At 43.0% G+C, this 15,981-nt stretch overlaps 1 long non-coding RNA gene across 1 annotated transcript; it reads left to right on the forward strand.

Annotated features, from left to right (window-relative positions):
• Nucleotides 1-247: 247 nt before the first annotated feature.
• Nucleotides 248-14,385, forward strand: LOC144988245 (uncharacterized). Its single transcript, XR_013652090.1, has 2 exons — nt 248-538; nt 12,253-14,385. It is a non-coding gene; the product is annotated as an uncharacterized LOC144988245 (long non-coding RNA).
• The last annotated feature ends 1,596 nt before the right edge of the window (nt 14,386-15,981 follow it).

Genomic DNA, 15,981 nt, shown 5'->3' on the forward strand with positions numbered 1-15,981 from the left:
GCGCACACTACATCTAAAAGGGCTGGGTTGATAGAATCAATTATTCGATCTGAATTGATCCAAGCTTAATAGATCAATAATCAATCCATAAAAGTAGAGATCAATCTTTTATGCTTTTCCTTTTCCGGTGACTTAACACATAACAGCAGAAAAGCTAAAGTATGTTAGCTTGATGCTAACATATAATGGAATTTGAAATAGGACAGCTAATGCTAACACTCAGTTGACCTAAACATACATTGATGGACTAAATATAAATATTTTCTAAACATATATACATTAGTAATGTATTTTTCTATACTAATGTGTCTAAATGTGTAAACCTAATGTCTAAAGATTTTGCTCTTTTTGTCTCACTTATTCCTAAACATTTGTGTCAAGTGGCTCATTTTTTAGGAAAAAATCCACATTTCACTTTGAATAATATGATAAACTTTTGTGTCTTTTCCATGCAGTTTTAGAAGAACAACGGTGACGTTCATCTTTAGAGTCCCAGCGGCTTGACCAACTGACACCTGTCCAGGCTCTCTGGCAGCAGGTATGTGCTGATCTATCAGTCTGTGGAAGCATTTGTGTAGCATAATTAAAAATAAAAGTCAAAACTAGAAATGCTTTTTCAATTTGCTTTTTCAAATGAAGCTGCATTTGTTGACTTAAAATTAAAATGAATAAGCATTCCTTTAAAATGCTTTTTCATTATCTACTTCAACATTGCTTATTCTGTCACTTAATTAAAATGATAATTAAAATGGTATTTGACATTTCATTTTCAAAAAGTTCTCTGGTAAATGTGTAGCAAAATTCATTTAGAAATGTCTAATTTGACGATTTAATGGATTAGCAGAAATGCTTTTTCATTTTCAAAATGTATTTACATCAAATGACTCAAAATTAAAATGAAAAATCATTTCTTCAAAATGCTTTTCATTTTCTACTTAAAACTCTCTTCTGTGTCATAATTAAAACGAAAATGCAAAGAGGGGATTGCATTTTCATTTCACTAAAATGAAATTCCATAGAGGATTTTCACTACCAAATATTTTATATCAACACATCACAATTCCCACCCACACCACAGGACATATTTTGGACCTTGTCTGCTGCTCTGGTGTCTTGCCAAATGCCTGCAAAGTGGATCCCCTTCCTCTCTCTGACCACTCCCTAGTCACCTTCAATGTCAACATTGCATCCACTGGAGCAACCCCCCCCCCCCCCCCCCCCCCCCCCCCGCAGCATTACCTACTGTTAAATCAATAATATTAACCTGGATAATTTTCATCCCATATCACTGACCTTCCCAGCACCAACACCCTCCACACACCTGATGAACTTGTCTCACATTATCATGGCGATCTCCGCAGCATCCTGGATATCCATGCTCCGCTTAAAACCAGAATGGTCTCCTTTTCGCTCACTGCTCCCTGGTTCAGCCCCTCCCTCAGAAAACTAAAAGCTAAAGGACGTGGACTGGAAAGACTGTACAAAAAAACTGGTCTCTCCGTACACAGGGACATCTACATCAGTCACCTCTCCCACTATAAGGACTCCATTTCTAAAGCCAAGTCAGCATTCTACTCCACTTTAATAAACACACGTGAAGGGAATTCTTTTCTCTCGTTTCTAAAATAACACAGCCTACAAACCAACTACCACCTCACCTTTACATCTCTGACTTCTGTGACACCTTGGCTTCCTTCTTCAGCTCAAAAATAGAGAACATCCATCACGAACTACTAGTAAATCCTGGCTCCGCTCCAGCTCCCTAATTCCTGTTGGACCCACATCACTCATTCTCATCATTTTCTCTTCCATCAGTCAATGAAATTGCTGAGCTAATTAAATATTCTAAATCCTCCACCAGTCAACTTGATCCACTTCCTACAGTGCTGGTCAAAGCTACTCTTCCCTCCCTGTCCCCTCTCATCACCAACGTGATTCAGTTCTCGCTCACCACTGGAATTGTTCCCTCTACTCTCAAAAAGGCTGCTGTCACCCCAATACTCAAAAACACAGGATTAGACCCCTCCAACCTTAACAATTTCCGCCCCATTTCTAATCTTCCGGTCATGTCCAAAATCCTTGAAAAAACTGTCGCAGAACAACTTCGAATGCATCTATCTCAGAATAACCTTTATGAACAATTCCAGTCTGGCTTCCGTCCCCTTCACAGCACAGAAACGGCTCTCCTTAAAATCTCCAATGACCTCCTCCTTGCTGCTGACTCCAGCCTACTCCCCATCCTCCTCTCACTCGATTTGAGCTCGGCCTTTGATACCATCTCTCACACCATCCTCCTAGACAGACTGGGGTGTTACAAACATACCCCTCAATTGGTTTTTACTCTTACCTCTGTGGTCGCACCCAATTTATTCAATTAAAAACATTCACTTCCCACACAGTTCCTGTCAATACAGGTGTGCCCCAGGTCTCTGTCCTGGGACCCCTGCTATGTATCATTTACCTTCTCCCTCTTGGTCAAATCCTCCGTAAATACAAGATTCACTTGCATTGTTATGCAGATGACACTCATCTGACACTCTACATCTCCACCAAGCCAAATTCCTCTCTTCCTCCCACCTCCCTCACTGACTGGCTTCTTGCAATAAAATCCTGGTTTACTGCTAATTTCCTAAAACTAAACAGTGATAAACTGAACTTCTCCTGATCGGCACTAAATCTGTTATAAACAGCATCCAGAACGTCCCCATTCCCTTTGAAAACTCCTCCATTGCCCCCTCCCCTTAGGTTATGAGTCTGGTTGTCATCTTGGACAGCATCCGTCCTCTTCGCCCTTCCCTCAGTCCTCATTCCACAGCCGTCCTGGTTCACAGTCTTCTGTCATGGATCAGAGACAAACCTCCATCCAAAGCAAACTGGCATCGACTTATCATTGAACTCTTTCCTCTGGAGTACTTGACCTGTCTGCTCCACTCAACTAAAAGTGATTTCATGGGAACGTGGACCCCCCTGACTCCGCTTTACCAGTCTCACTACTACCTTCATACTAAACAAGGTGATTGTGGACCAACTTTATTTTTGTTATTGCTACTTGTTTTATTTATTTTTATCTGCATCTGTATGAAAAAATAACTTGGAGTACACTTTTGCAAAAATGTGCATGATTCTGGACCAATGTTGTGCTGAGCAATGTTTGTGTTTGTTAAAAACTATGCTTAAATGACAATAAAAATACGTAAAAAAAGAATTCATATTGGTCGAAGAAGATATCTCACACTGATCTCAGCCTATACACCAACAATGACCAACAACGATAAAGCTAAAGTGCTCTTTTATCACCCATCAGACAGCTTGCTCTCTGAGACTCCTGCTGCTGACAAGCTCATACTATTCGGAGACTTTAATGCAAGAGTAGGAAGGGAACATGAAGCATGGCCTCAAACGTTGGGGAAATTTGGAAGAGGGAAAATGAATTCAATGCTCTTAAAAAAGTGTTCTGAACACGAACTGGCTATCACAAATACATTCTTTAACTTCCCAGACAAGTGGCATCACTCCTGGAATCATCCAAGATCCAAGCACCCAACTCTACTGGATTACATAATTACTAGGAAGTGTGATATGAAGGACTTTCGTAGCACCAGAGCTATGAAGGGAGCCGAGTGCTCTACTGATCATTTCATGATCCGCTCCAAATGTAACGTCAAACTAAAACCTCCACCTGTGAAGAAGAAAAAATCAAAACCCCCAAGAAACTGAACGTAGCAAAGTTGAAGACACAAAGTGAGACGGACAAGCTTGTAACTGTGATCAATGAAAATCCTAAACACCACCAACTGGTGCTTTTGAAGAACAGTGGCAAGCCTTGAAGGAAACCGTGTAAAGTGCGGCATCAGGCGTGCTTGGCAAACCTACTAGAAAACATTCAGACTGGTTTGACGAATCAAACAAAGAAATTATGGAACTTATCAACAAGAAGAATATGCTGTTCCACAAGACACTAATTAATATTAAATTAAATTATGTATACTTTATTTATCCCTCAATGGGGAAATTCTTCTCCGCATTTGACCCATCCCCTGGGGGAGCGGGGAGCTGCAACTGAACTGCGCTCGGGAGGCAGTAGCGTTAAGGGTCTTGCCTAAGGACCCTCACTGAGTGATGTTAACTGCTCGTATGTTATATATATGGTAATTGCCCCCAGTACCATTGTTTCTTCCCCTCCGGGAATCGAACCCTGGATTCCTGCATGGTAGCCGCTCACCTTACCAACCGAGCTACTCAGCCGCTAAGCTAGCTCCTAGATGTACTAAAACAACAAAAAATAAATACAAGAGCGTAAAATCTGAGCTCCAAAAGAAACTGCGGCAAATGAAAAATGAATGGTGGACCATGAAAGCATATGGAATCCAGAGCCATGCAGACCGAAATGACTCCAAAGCGTTCTTTGCATCACTGAAGGAAGTATATGGTCCGAAGGGTGCCATCTTGGATCCAGTATTGACGGCAGGTTTCTCCACACAGACAAAAGCAAGACCATGGAGAGATGGAGAGAGCACTTCAATCTTCTGCTGAATCTAGAGACCACCGTTGATGATGCTGCTGTCAGTAACATTCCACAACTACCGGTCAGGTATCACATGGATACACCACCAACTGCAGAAGAGCTTGAAAAGGCCATTAAGAGAACAAAATATAGGAAAGCTGCAGGACCAGATGGTATACCACCGGAGGTCTGGAAATATGGTGGACCAGCTTTGGCAAAACATCTGTTGGAGTTATTCCGCAACATCTGGTCCACAACAGCAGAAGAATTCAAGGTTTCAAGGATGAGACCATTGTGACTATTTGTAAAAGAAAAGGAGACCGTGCAGAATGTGGAAACCATAGGGGAATTTCACTTCATCAGTAGCGGGTAAGATACTTGCCAAAATTCTTCAATTTAGACTACAGACTCTTGCTGAAGACATCCTTTCTGAGAGTGGGTGTGGCATCAGAGCCAACAGATCTACTCAAGATATGATATTTACACTGCAACAACTGCAAGAAAAGTGTGCTGAACAACGCCAACCACTAATTGTCACCTTTGTGGATTTCAGCAAGGCTTTTGACACGGTTCATGGAGAGACCCTATGGAATCACTGAGTCGTTACAGTTGCCCACAAACCTTTATTAGAGTGTTACGCAGTTTTCATGATGGTATGACTGCTAGCATTCGCTGTGGTGATAGTTGTTCAGACGCATTCAGTGTGGGACATGGCGTGAAGCAGGGATGTGTTCTTGCACCAACTCTATTCAATATTTTCCTTCCTGCAGTCCTACAAAGCATGCCAGAAGAACTTGGTGACCTCTTTATTAGAACCAGAAGCAATGGAGATCTTTTCAGTCTTATGCGCCTGAAAGCAAAGAACAAGACACGGGAACTACTGATACAGGGGGTTGCTCTTTGCGGATGATTGAGCGCTTGTAACTCACAGTCTTCAGGTCATGCAAGAGCTACTGACAGCCTTTGCTGAGGCTTAAATAAGATTTGGACTAACGATCAGCATCAAGAAAACAAAAGTCCTAATTCAAGACACCCATAGTGCAAAGCTGAACCCACAAACAGTGCTCCTGAGTAGTATTCCACTGGCTGAAGTAGACAAGTTCACTTACCTGGGAAGTACCATCTCTAATAGTGGAAGTATAGACACAGAAATATCAAAAATAATTCAATCTGTAGCACCAGCCCTCGGAAAATTGAGAAATTGTCTGGGACCGGAGAGGAACCCACCTGAAAACCAAGATGAAAGTCTACAGAGCCATCATAATGCCAACACTTCTGTACAGCTCTGAAACTTCCATCTACAAACGCCACATTAAGAGTCTTGATAAAGTACAGCAGAGACATCTCCGACAACTAATGAACATCTCATGGAAAGATCATGTGTCAAACTTTGAGGTACTGGATAGGGCAGAAATGCAGAGTGTTGAAGAAATGCTCACCACATGTCAACTGATCCTTGAAAGAAGGATCAAGAAAAGTTGCAGCGCCGCGACTACGCTTTAAAGACGTGTTCAAGAGACACCTGAAGAACATAAATGAATATGACAACTGGAAGGGAAAAGCTGAAGACCGTGTCAAATGGAGGAAGGTGGTGACCGGCGCTGCTGCTGCTATCAGGGAACGAAATGTTCAGCTATCATCAAAAAGAAGGCAGCGTAGACTAGAACCAGCACCTCCACCTGCTGAAGCAACCTACAGGTGTGACACCTGCAACAGGACATTCAAGACAGCAATTGGGATGTCCTCCCACATACGCCATAGACACAAGATCCTCCCTGCGTCAACGTCGGCATCGACTGACTGCTAAAGAAGAAAGAGACCAATTGTCTGCTGCGGCTGGTGCTGTTTTCTGGTGTTGGAAGAAGGCCTGGTTTTGCGGTTAGCCTGGCTAGGCTAGCTCTCGGGTTAGCTGATGGCTCGCCGGTGAGGGGTCGCCGCTCGTGGGGGTTTGGTGGTTAGCCTCGAGGGGTTGGCTGAATGCTCGCCGGGGGGGAGGCTGCTGTTCGCCAGAGTTTGTTGACTTGGTTCTGCGGTTAACCCAGCCTGGTAGTTTTTGTTGTCGGTCCTCGCCGTGTGAAGTGTCTCAGTTCGTCGAAGGATAGCTGTTGGTTAGTTATAGGCTAGTTTTCTTGTCGGTCTATGACCGTATGGAAGGCCGCTCCTCGCTGGAGATTAGCGGTTAGCCGTTTGCTAGCTTGCTAGCTTTAGTGACGGTGTTCACCGTGACGAACGCCGCTCGCCGATTTGGAAGCTAAGCCACGCGGGTTTAGCTGCAAAGTGTCGGATGGAAGGTAGCTCGTCAGAGTTGGGAGCTTAGCATCGCCGGGTTAGCTGAAGCTTGCAGAGTTTGGAATCAGAAACTCATCCAACATTTGTGGAGATACAAACATCCACCCAGTCAAAGATCTTCTGGTTGTCCGCTCTGTCCTGGATCAGTCAGTCCAGCTGTTTAGTAATGTTTTGAACAACAGATCCTTGGAAAAACATGCCTGCATTAAAAGGGAGTTAAGGGAAATTGTCTGAATTTGGCTGGCCATGTGGGTTTCCAGGGGAGGGGGTCCCAACTACTGGCAACCAACAAACTTTTTCTGTGCTCGGCCTGTCTGTTAGTGTGTGGGCCCGGGAGGTGGGGTGTGGGGGGTTGATTTTTAATTTTTGTGCTGGTTTTATTTTAGAAGTTTTTTTTGGTGTGCGGTACTTTATTTACATTATGTATGTAAAGTGTTTCATAAATGAGAAATGATTTGATTTGAAGCCAAGGATCATGTAAATTGCCCCAAACGCACCACGTTACAAACACTGTGGGGGGGGGGGCTGGATGAGAAAAAAGCGGAGTGGAAGGCTATAAATGAAAGGTTAAATATGAACTTCAACAGTTTTTTTATTATGATTGATAGTAACATTAAAACAGCAGTTCTTTTAGCTGAGATGCTTTATGCTAATGCTTAAAGAAGATTGTGCGGATGATTCCTTAATCTTTGTCGATGATGGTTGGGGGCGTAGCTGCTCACATGAAGCTCCACCCCTGATTTCAACTCCATCCTAATTGGAATGAGAAAATCTTCAAAGACTAAATAAAAGCTCTTTTTGTCTGTTAAGCCAAAAAATGGCTTCAAAGAAAATCTACTTTTGAATTTGATGAACTGACTGGATGTTGGAGAAAAGATTAATTAGATCTTTCAAACCCAGCTCAGCCGACCACACTAAGCCATAGCAGGAAATTATTGCTGTGAACACAAAATTCAATTCAATGTTATTTATATAGCACTATATTACAACGTAGTTATCTGGGTATCATCCACATAGCAATGAAAAGCACAGTCATGCTTTCTAAGAATGAAACCCAGGAGAGAACAGAAGGGAGAAAGCAGAGGCCCAAAGACTGAACCCTGCGGGACTCCGTGCAGCAGGGGTGGGCAAACTACAGCCTGCGGGCTGGATCCGGCCCACCTCCATTTTGTTTTTTTGTTTTTTTTTTAATCTGGCCACACGATCAAAACGTGACATTTTCTTCCCCCTTCTGTGCTCCAACCTGAGACCCTGTAAAATCTCTGTCAAACAGAACAGAAGACAGTCTTTCCTTTCTATGTCACAGTTCATTTTTCCCGGTTTAGCTCATTCTTTCAGAGTGATCATGCTGCTTTTTTTAAACAGCACCCGGTTCTGTGTCCTGATTGGCTGGAGACCCTGTCAATCAATCTCCTCCGTGTCTCCTGTACAGAAACGTGGAGCTCTTCAGATCAGAAATCTCTGATCAATCAGATCTTTGTTTTCATTCTAAGATCCTGGACCTAATTTCTATGAAGGTTTGAGAATTTAAGAAAATGTTCATGTCTGTGTGAGAAAAGTGGATTTAGTCAGTGAGGAGTTTTACTGCCATAAACGTCTGGAATCAGACTCCGTGGATTTCACCGATCATGGTTATTGGTAGAATGTAACTCCTACAATAAACGAGGGAACTCTGGTGAAAAGGTAACACAGATCTATGCATAGCTGCAGCAGAAGACTTAGAAATGTGCTTTATTCATAGTTACTGGATGAGAAACATACGTGCAGGACACAGCTGCTCAGCTTTAGTACAAACTGTGAGACATGAGGAGCTGCAGCCTCAAAGTCTTTATTTGGATTATGACGGCAGAGGATCCACTATTTATTGTTGTTTATTGTGTTTTTTTAAATGTATCAGTATATTTTTCCTGAATTTTTGTCTTTGCTTTATTTCATAAATAATGATATTTATTTTATTAGTCTCTCTTCTCTCGCCAAAGAGAGAAACTGGCAATCACCCAGAAGAGCATGGAACGATCAATGCTTGGTGTTACGAGGAGAGATAAAGTCAGGAACGAAGACTTAAGATCAAGAACACGGGTGAAGGATGTCATCATGAAGCCAAAGGCAAGTGGGCAGGACATGTAGCCCGAATGAAGAACCACGAATGGGCTAAGAAAACAACAGGATGGACTCCCTGGGACAGGAAGAGAGGAAGGGGAAGATCGAAGAAAAGATGGAGAGATGACATGGAGCAGAAGGCAGGCAGCACGTGGACCCAGAGTGCCCAAAACCGTGATGAGTGGAGTAAGATGTGGAGGCCATCCGCCAGCAGTGGCGTGACAGGCTGATGAGGATGATGATGATGATGATGATGATGGTGATTTTATTAGTCATGAATGAATGAAACTTTATTCAAATAGCACTCTACACCTCCTTGAAGGTACCAAAGGGCTTCACAATAAGAGAGATCTAAAATGGGAACAAAAGTTTTCAACTAAAAACTACAATGTTCTGTTTTACAATATAATTATCAATCCAAATGTTTTCATTTACATTCCATGTTATATCATATCAATTTTAGAACCCAATGTGGCCCGCCAGTTAAAATAATTGCCCCCCCCCCTGGATTACAGTAGAGGAGCAGAGGAAGACTGAACAGGTTTACACAGAACGTTCTATCTTCTAAATATGACCTAAAGCCACAGATGCCTACCAGTTGCTTTAATCAGGAGATCAAGATGTTGTGATCTAGTGTGTCTAAAGCAGCCGTAAGATCCAGTGGTACCAGAACCACACGGTCTCCAGCATCTGAAGCTAAGAGGATGTCATGAAACACTCTGAGCAGAGCTGACTCTGTGCTGTGTAGAGATTTGAAGCCAGACCGGAAAACCTCAAGGTTGCCATTTTCATCTAGAAAATATCTTCAAATGGACATATACAATTTTTTCCAGAATCTTCAAGAGGAAGAGGAGTTTGGAAATAGGCCTAACATTTGAGAACACAGAGGGATCCAGGTTAGGCTTCTTGATCAATGGCTGTACTGTAGCAGGTTTACAGTTTCTAGGAAACACACCAGAGGAAAGGCTGCTGTTTACAACAGCAAGAACTGCAGGTCCCAGAGTAGCGATAACCTCTTTAAACAATCAGGGTGGAACTACATCAGAGGGGGAACCTGAGGGCTTCAGATGATTCACAGTCTCATATAAAACGGACAAAGTCACAGGCTCAAATTGGTGAAAAGTTACAGTGCAAGACACAACAACAGAGGGGTCAAACGGAGGTGGTTATATGAGGGCCCTGACATTATTTACTTTGTCCACAAAGAACTTGAGGGAGACTGAGAAAGAAAACAGGGGCTTGGTGGCTAAACGCTCTACCTCCAACCGTACTTTTACTAATTCTAGGAACCACAAGCAGTCCTGCATTTAGTGAGTGAAGTGTTCTCATTGGATGGTAAGGGACTATGAGGTCCTTAATATAGGACGGGGCCATTCCATGTAAGGCCTTATAGGTTAACAGGAGGATCTTGAACTTGATTCTAGAATCAACTGGGATCCAGTGAAGTGAAACTAACACAGGAGTGATGTGATCTCTTCTGCTAGTTCCAGCTAACAATCTAGCTGCTGCGTTCTGAACAAGCTGGAGACTTCTTAAGGAACTCTTAGGACACGCTGCTAACAAGGAGTTACAGTAATCCAGCCTCGACGTAACAAATGCATGGATGAGTTTTTCAGCATCACTTTTGGATAATGTACTATGTTTAGATAATAGTACAGTAAACCCTTGTTTTTCGCGTGGGTTCCGTTCCAAAAAGAGCCCGTGATAGGCAAAATCCGTGAAGTAGAAACCTCTATTTTTCTTACAATAATTATCCAATTAAATCCTTTATTATACATTGAAAAGAAAGAACAAACCATTTTACAGGCTCAAGCATTTGTTTCACAAATAAAAGTACTTTAGAAACGTTTTTTTCAACAAATAACTTCTGTACTGTACTGTCAAATAATAATTTTAATCATCAATGTGAACAGAAGACTTCAAATTGCGGAGATTAGCCCCGCCCACCGCAACCCGAGTTATGGATTAAACGGGAGAAAATTTAAAATGATTTTGAAAAAAATACAAAGTGCAGTCAGACAAATAGTGACTCAGGTGTATTTCACTGCTCTTAAGGCTGAGCCGCTGCATCCTGACTCCTCTCTGCAGTGTTTTCTTCTATTGAAGCCCACGGTGCAGCTGCGTTTGTTCAGCAGAACATAGTGATAGACAGTTGTTGTCGCTCTTTTTTCTGCTTTGCAAAAAGATCATTATACACCGACATGCCACCATCAAGAGAATTTGCACGTACGTAATGTAAATTAGGCAAGCTGATTTACATATGTGCACATATTAAACTGCAGCGTTATTGACGCGCAGGTAGAGAAGAAGCGGAGTGACTTTTTAGCCAATCAGAATGCAGAACACAATGCACGATGCAAATCCGTGAAGTAGCGAAACCGTGAAAAGTAAACCGTGTTATAGCGAGGGATCACTGTACAACAGTGTCACATGCTGTGATAATTGCAGCAGCCAGGTAGCACAGCAGGTCAGAGAGGCTGAATACAAGCTGAGACACGCCCACTTTTATATGTCACTGTTCCCAGCCAATTTCTCAGCACCACACATCCATCCTATCTCACCCCCATCACTTCTGAGATGGTAGTTGTATGGAGGGTCTGCTGCACACCTGTTCCCCCAGCAGGCGGACCTCAGCTCTGTTTGGGTTTTTAGTTACATTCCTCCATTCATCACGCCCCAATTCCCCCTTGAGTTTCATTACGGTCAGCTCGGTCATTGTAGTTTAATCCCACTGACGTCTAAACTAGAGCTGCTGGATTAAAGGGTGCCGGTCCAATCCCAGCCTTCAAATCCAGCTGCTAATCAGCATGTTGTTGAGGAATGCTTTGGGAGCAGAGATGAAAAAGTCCCTGATTGATTCAACCTCCCTCATTTATCGGGAACAGGAAGTTGGAACATGTGCCAGCAGACCTCAACCGTTTCTGGTGTTAAATGAAACGAGGCTCAGTCACGTAGTTCAGCCTCGTATCCTGGAATGGTGCGACCGCAGATGCAGGTTCGGTTTGGGCCTGTGGTGAGTTTCATCTGTATCAGAGAAAGTTGGTTGTTCCTCTTTTAATCTTCCAATGTTCTGAACACATCTTGTAACCATGTGGACTAATAACTGGGACACTCCGGCCACCAAAGATGTTGCACCCCATCCCACACTTATCCTCCTGTGGGTGGAAATAACCCTGATGTCAGTCACAGTTCCATGTGGAGCAAGAGAGATCCTGTCAAATCGATGTTAAGCACTTATATACAAAACTGAAACACATTTTTTGTCTTCTGTTGAGGAGAAAGAATGTGAAACCCCCTATTTTCTATGTGTGACATCCCCTGTTTGTTGTCAAACTAAAACCTCTGACTTGCCTTGACAGACCAACGTTGCACTGCTGAGGACGACTTCCCTTGATTGCAGAGAAGCTCTTTTCCCCCTCCATGACCTAAACACAGAGTTCTTCCAGGGCTGAGGAGGCAGCAGCTGTTGAACGTCCAGCCAGAGATGGAGCAGTAGTGAAAGGTTTGCAGGTGAACTCCAGGATCTCTGGACTCATCCCCTTCAATGCTGCCGCTTCACAGACACACTTTATCTGCTGCCTGTGGTTCAAAAAATTAGACTTGAAGGAAGTCTCTTCAGGGCTGACCAAGAACCCTACTGAATGTTTTGGTTCCTCAACTGTCTGTTGTCTGTGATTAACAAATCAGCCAATGGCTGCTAAAACAAAGACGTTACATAGAATAGTATATGACCCAAAAATCACCACACACAGACACCTTTCCCTCCAAGCTGAGGAAGAACTTGCACATAACATCTGTTAACAGAGAGGCCAGCTGAGCAAAGGAAAGGCCAGAATGCTGTTCTGATCAGAGCTGGAACAATAACAAGTCTGTGCTCCAACTGGAGGATGCTGAGAGTGACGGATGGAGCCTGAAGCAGGCCTCTGTACGTCTGACTGCAAACAAGGGGCTCTGTCTGTGATGGAGGCTCTGTTCTGCCACACTGCTGCTCAGGAAACAGATGGCTCTGAGGAGTTCAACCACTATCCCAGAAACAACTCAACTGAAACCTGACTACACATTTGGTTTTATTCATTTCTACTGTAAAGTCACTGAAGAGAGAAGTCATGTTTTTTTGAATGGACAGTTGGACTGAAGTACCTTCAAGAACATTTGGAGCAAATAGAACAAATACATATATTTAGTATCATGTATTTGTCACCGCAGATGAATTTACTCCTCTTTGTTTTCTTCTGAATTATGGTGATAAGTTTTACTTCTTCTGATTCTTATTTGCATTACTGTCAAGGACTTGAACCCTTTCTGCCTCATCCTCCATGTGGGGCTCACAAATGCTTGGAGCAGAAACCAGACCAGTCACTCGAGTGACCAGACAGTTTCTCAAACATGTGAGCCGCCTCTACTTACAGGTTGGTGCCATAAGTGTGTGAATGTGGTGGGAATGGGTTCAAACCAGCTGATTAGTAGTGGTGTGGTCTCCACAACAACCAGCAACTTTAGCCAAAAACATACATTTACTAACATTTACATCATCACTCAAACCAATTATGTCATGTGTGAACTTACCATGTATGTGAATCGACTATAACGTGTGTGAATTTACCATTTGTGTGACTTTACCATGTCTGTAAAATAGAGAGCGTGACGCGTTCTTAGCGGCTCAGAAGGAATGTAAAAAAAAGGGAGGGGTGAAGGGAGTCTGTTCATTTGTGGGTCTTAAGTGGATGGATGGGTGAGGAAGCTGGGGGGGCAGAATCTACTTTATAGAATATTTTTTCAAATAATCATTGGTGCTAGAAGGTTGCTGGCGTTTTTCTATAAAATTCTGCATTTTTTGTCAATTGTTGTGTGAAACACAAAATGATGAGGTCAACAAGGCGAAAATTGGTTTAGTTGACAACTTTGGCGGGGAAGATTACCGTCACGCACCAAAGAGGCAAACAAAAGAAGGTCAAAGCCATCTTTTAGAAAAAAAAGTAGAGGTGAAGCGAGATGAAGACAAGGTTTGGTCCTCACAGCTAGGGATGCACGTTTTCTAGTGCTAGCTTCCACAACCACGTCAACCACCAAAGCTGCTTTCTTTTGTGGTCAATGGCTAAAGCTGAAGCATACAACAGAGTTTTAAGGTCACCAACGACAAAGTCAAATGAGATTTAAAGTTGTAAATTTATAATGAAGACATCGGTGTCCCTGCAGATGTCCACTTCAATCCTTTCTTCCTCCAAAGACCAGATCTCTACGTTTGTGTGATGCTTCCATCTGAGGAGGAGCACTTTTGGCATTTTCAACATTCTACTGCTAATAGAACAGAGTGTTTTTATTCATCTTTATTGTTTATGTTGAAACGGGACGTTTCCTCTGGAGGAGAGGGGGGGGTGGAACGGTTTACACATTGGCGTTCTGTCCATGACAGGTTCATGACGTAATGAGACAAATGAACTTCTGGGTATGACAATGAAAAGGAAAATAAAGCAGTGCTCCTCTGCACCCAATCGTGTCTGAGCTCCTTATTTTACAGATGAAACTCCGTTTTACCGACACCAAACCCCGGGAAGACGGCTACGCTGACAAGAATTTAATTTTAGTCACCAAAAGCTTCACAACATGCTCAACATCCTTCATCTTCAAGCTAGGCTCTGATAGACAGACAACGTTGTGTCTTTTTTCTCTCTTCTCGACTATATTATCGACTTTTTTTCACTTTTGACTTCGATTCCCTGTAAGCGAGGAACAAAGAAAAAAAATTATCCTCCATACTTCTTTCTCACCATGGCCCTAAAAGGTTTGCTCTACCTTTACTCTTAACATTGATGGTAACCTTTAGCCCGTCGTGACTCCTGTGTCTGCTGTAACACTAAGGCTTATTGTATAATCAGTTCATAAATGTTGAATGAGCTGTGATGGTCATACACCATGCTGCTGCCATGAGAGGCTAATGGGGCAAATAGCTTCAGATCAGTCATGACTTTAATAATCATTTGTGGCAGTCTAAACATAACCGGTTAACTGGGGATTTTAAGTTAAAGTGGGTTCATTTTGAGCCTGAATGTTTAGTTTTGATTTCTTTCCATCATGTTGGCTTCTATATGGAATTTTCATAAATCTGTCGGTAGTTTCAAAGATGAATATTTACCATTTACTTCAACTCTATGCTGACAAAAGAGTCATAACTAGAAATGTGCCGATCATAGGATTGAAAACCAGCTGACTTTAGAGTTTTAGATCTGGATATTTTATCAAGTTTTAGCCGTCTTTTGACAAAATTCAGTTGTAACTGTTCTGGGGTTGGGGGGTCTTGCCTGGGGAGTAATTCAGTGTAGAATTGCCACTGATTATTAATAACAAGATGCATTACGTGTCATGGTCCCATGGTCCCAAACGCTGAAACCCAGAAGAACACTTGGAGACGGGAGGTAAGTTAAGGTGGTTTAATTCACAGGAGGTGAGTATAGAACTAGATTCTTGATGCGGCGTGGCGGCTGACTGGAAGTTTGTGGCAGGATGAACCAGAGAGCGTGACTTCGGCTGAGTCCGAGGAGAAGGATGAGGAGCGAGAGCAGAGGACGGCGACCCGAGGTTCCCTTGTGATGAAGACGGTTCCTGAGAGCGGAGCAGAGAGGAACAGTTAGCGAGGCTGAGATCAGACAAGGTACAAAGCATGAGCTGGCCAGACATAAGCACCGTGGGAGTAACAACGAACTGGCACCGAAGAAAGGTCCTGGATCTCCTTAAGAAGGCGGGGAAGATGATGAGGTAAGTGGAACCAGCTGGTCGCATCCAAGGCAGAGCAGGAAGGGGGGAGGAGGCAGGTAGCTGACCGAGGCACCATGTCATTACGAGAGATAATGAAAACCGCAATAACATATTCGTATTAACCTTAGCGGGTGGTTGGTCACCAAGGCTCCATGTCCTAAACAAACAGACACTTCTCTGTCTGGTTTACTGTAATCCAGGGGGGGGGGGGGGGGGGGGGGGATTTATTTTAACTGGGGGGCCACATTGGGTTCTAACATTGGATAGAAGGGCCGGACCAGGAGCAGATGTCTGGAGTGAGAATGATATAACATGGAATGTAGATGAAAACATTT

The sequence above is a fragment of the Oryzias latipes genome, chromosome 20 (genome assembly GCF_053564925.1).
Source record: "Oryzias latipes strain Hd-rR chromosome 20, Olatipes_Hd-rR_3.1".
NCBI lineage: Eukaryota > Metazoa > Chordata > Actinopteri > Beloniformes > Adrianichthyidae > Oryzias > Oryzias latipes.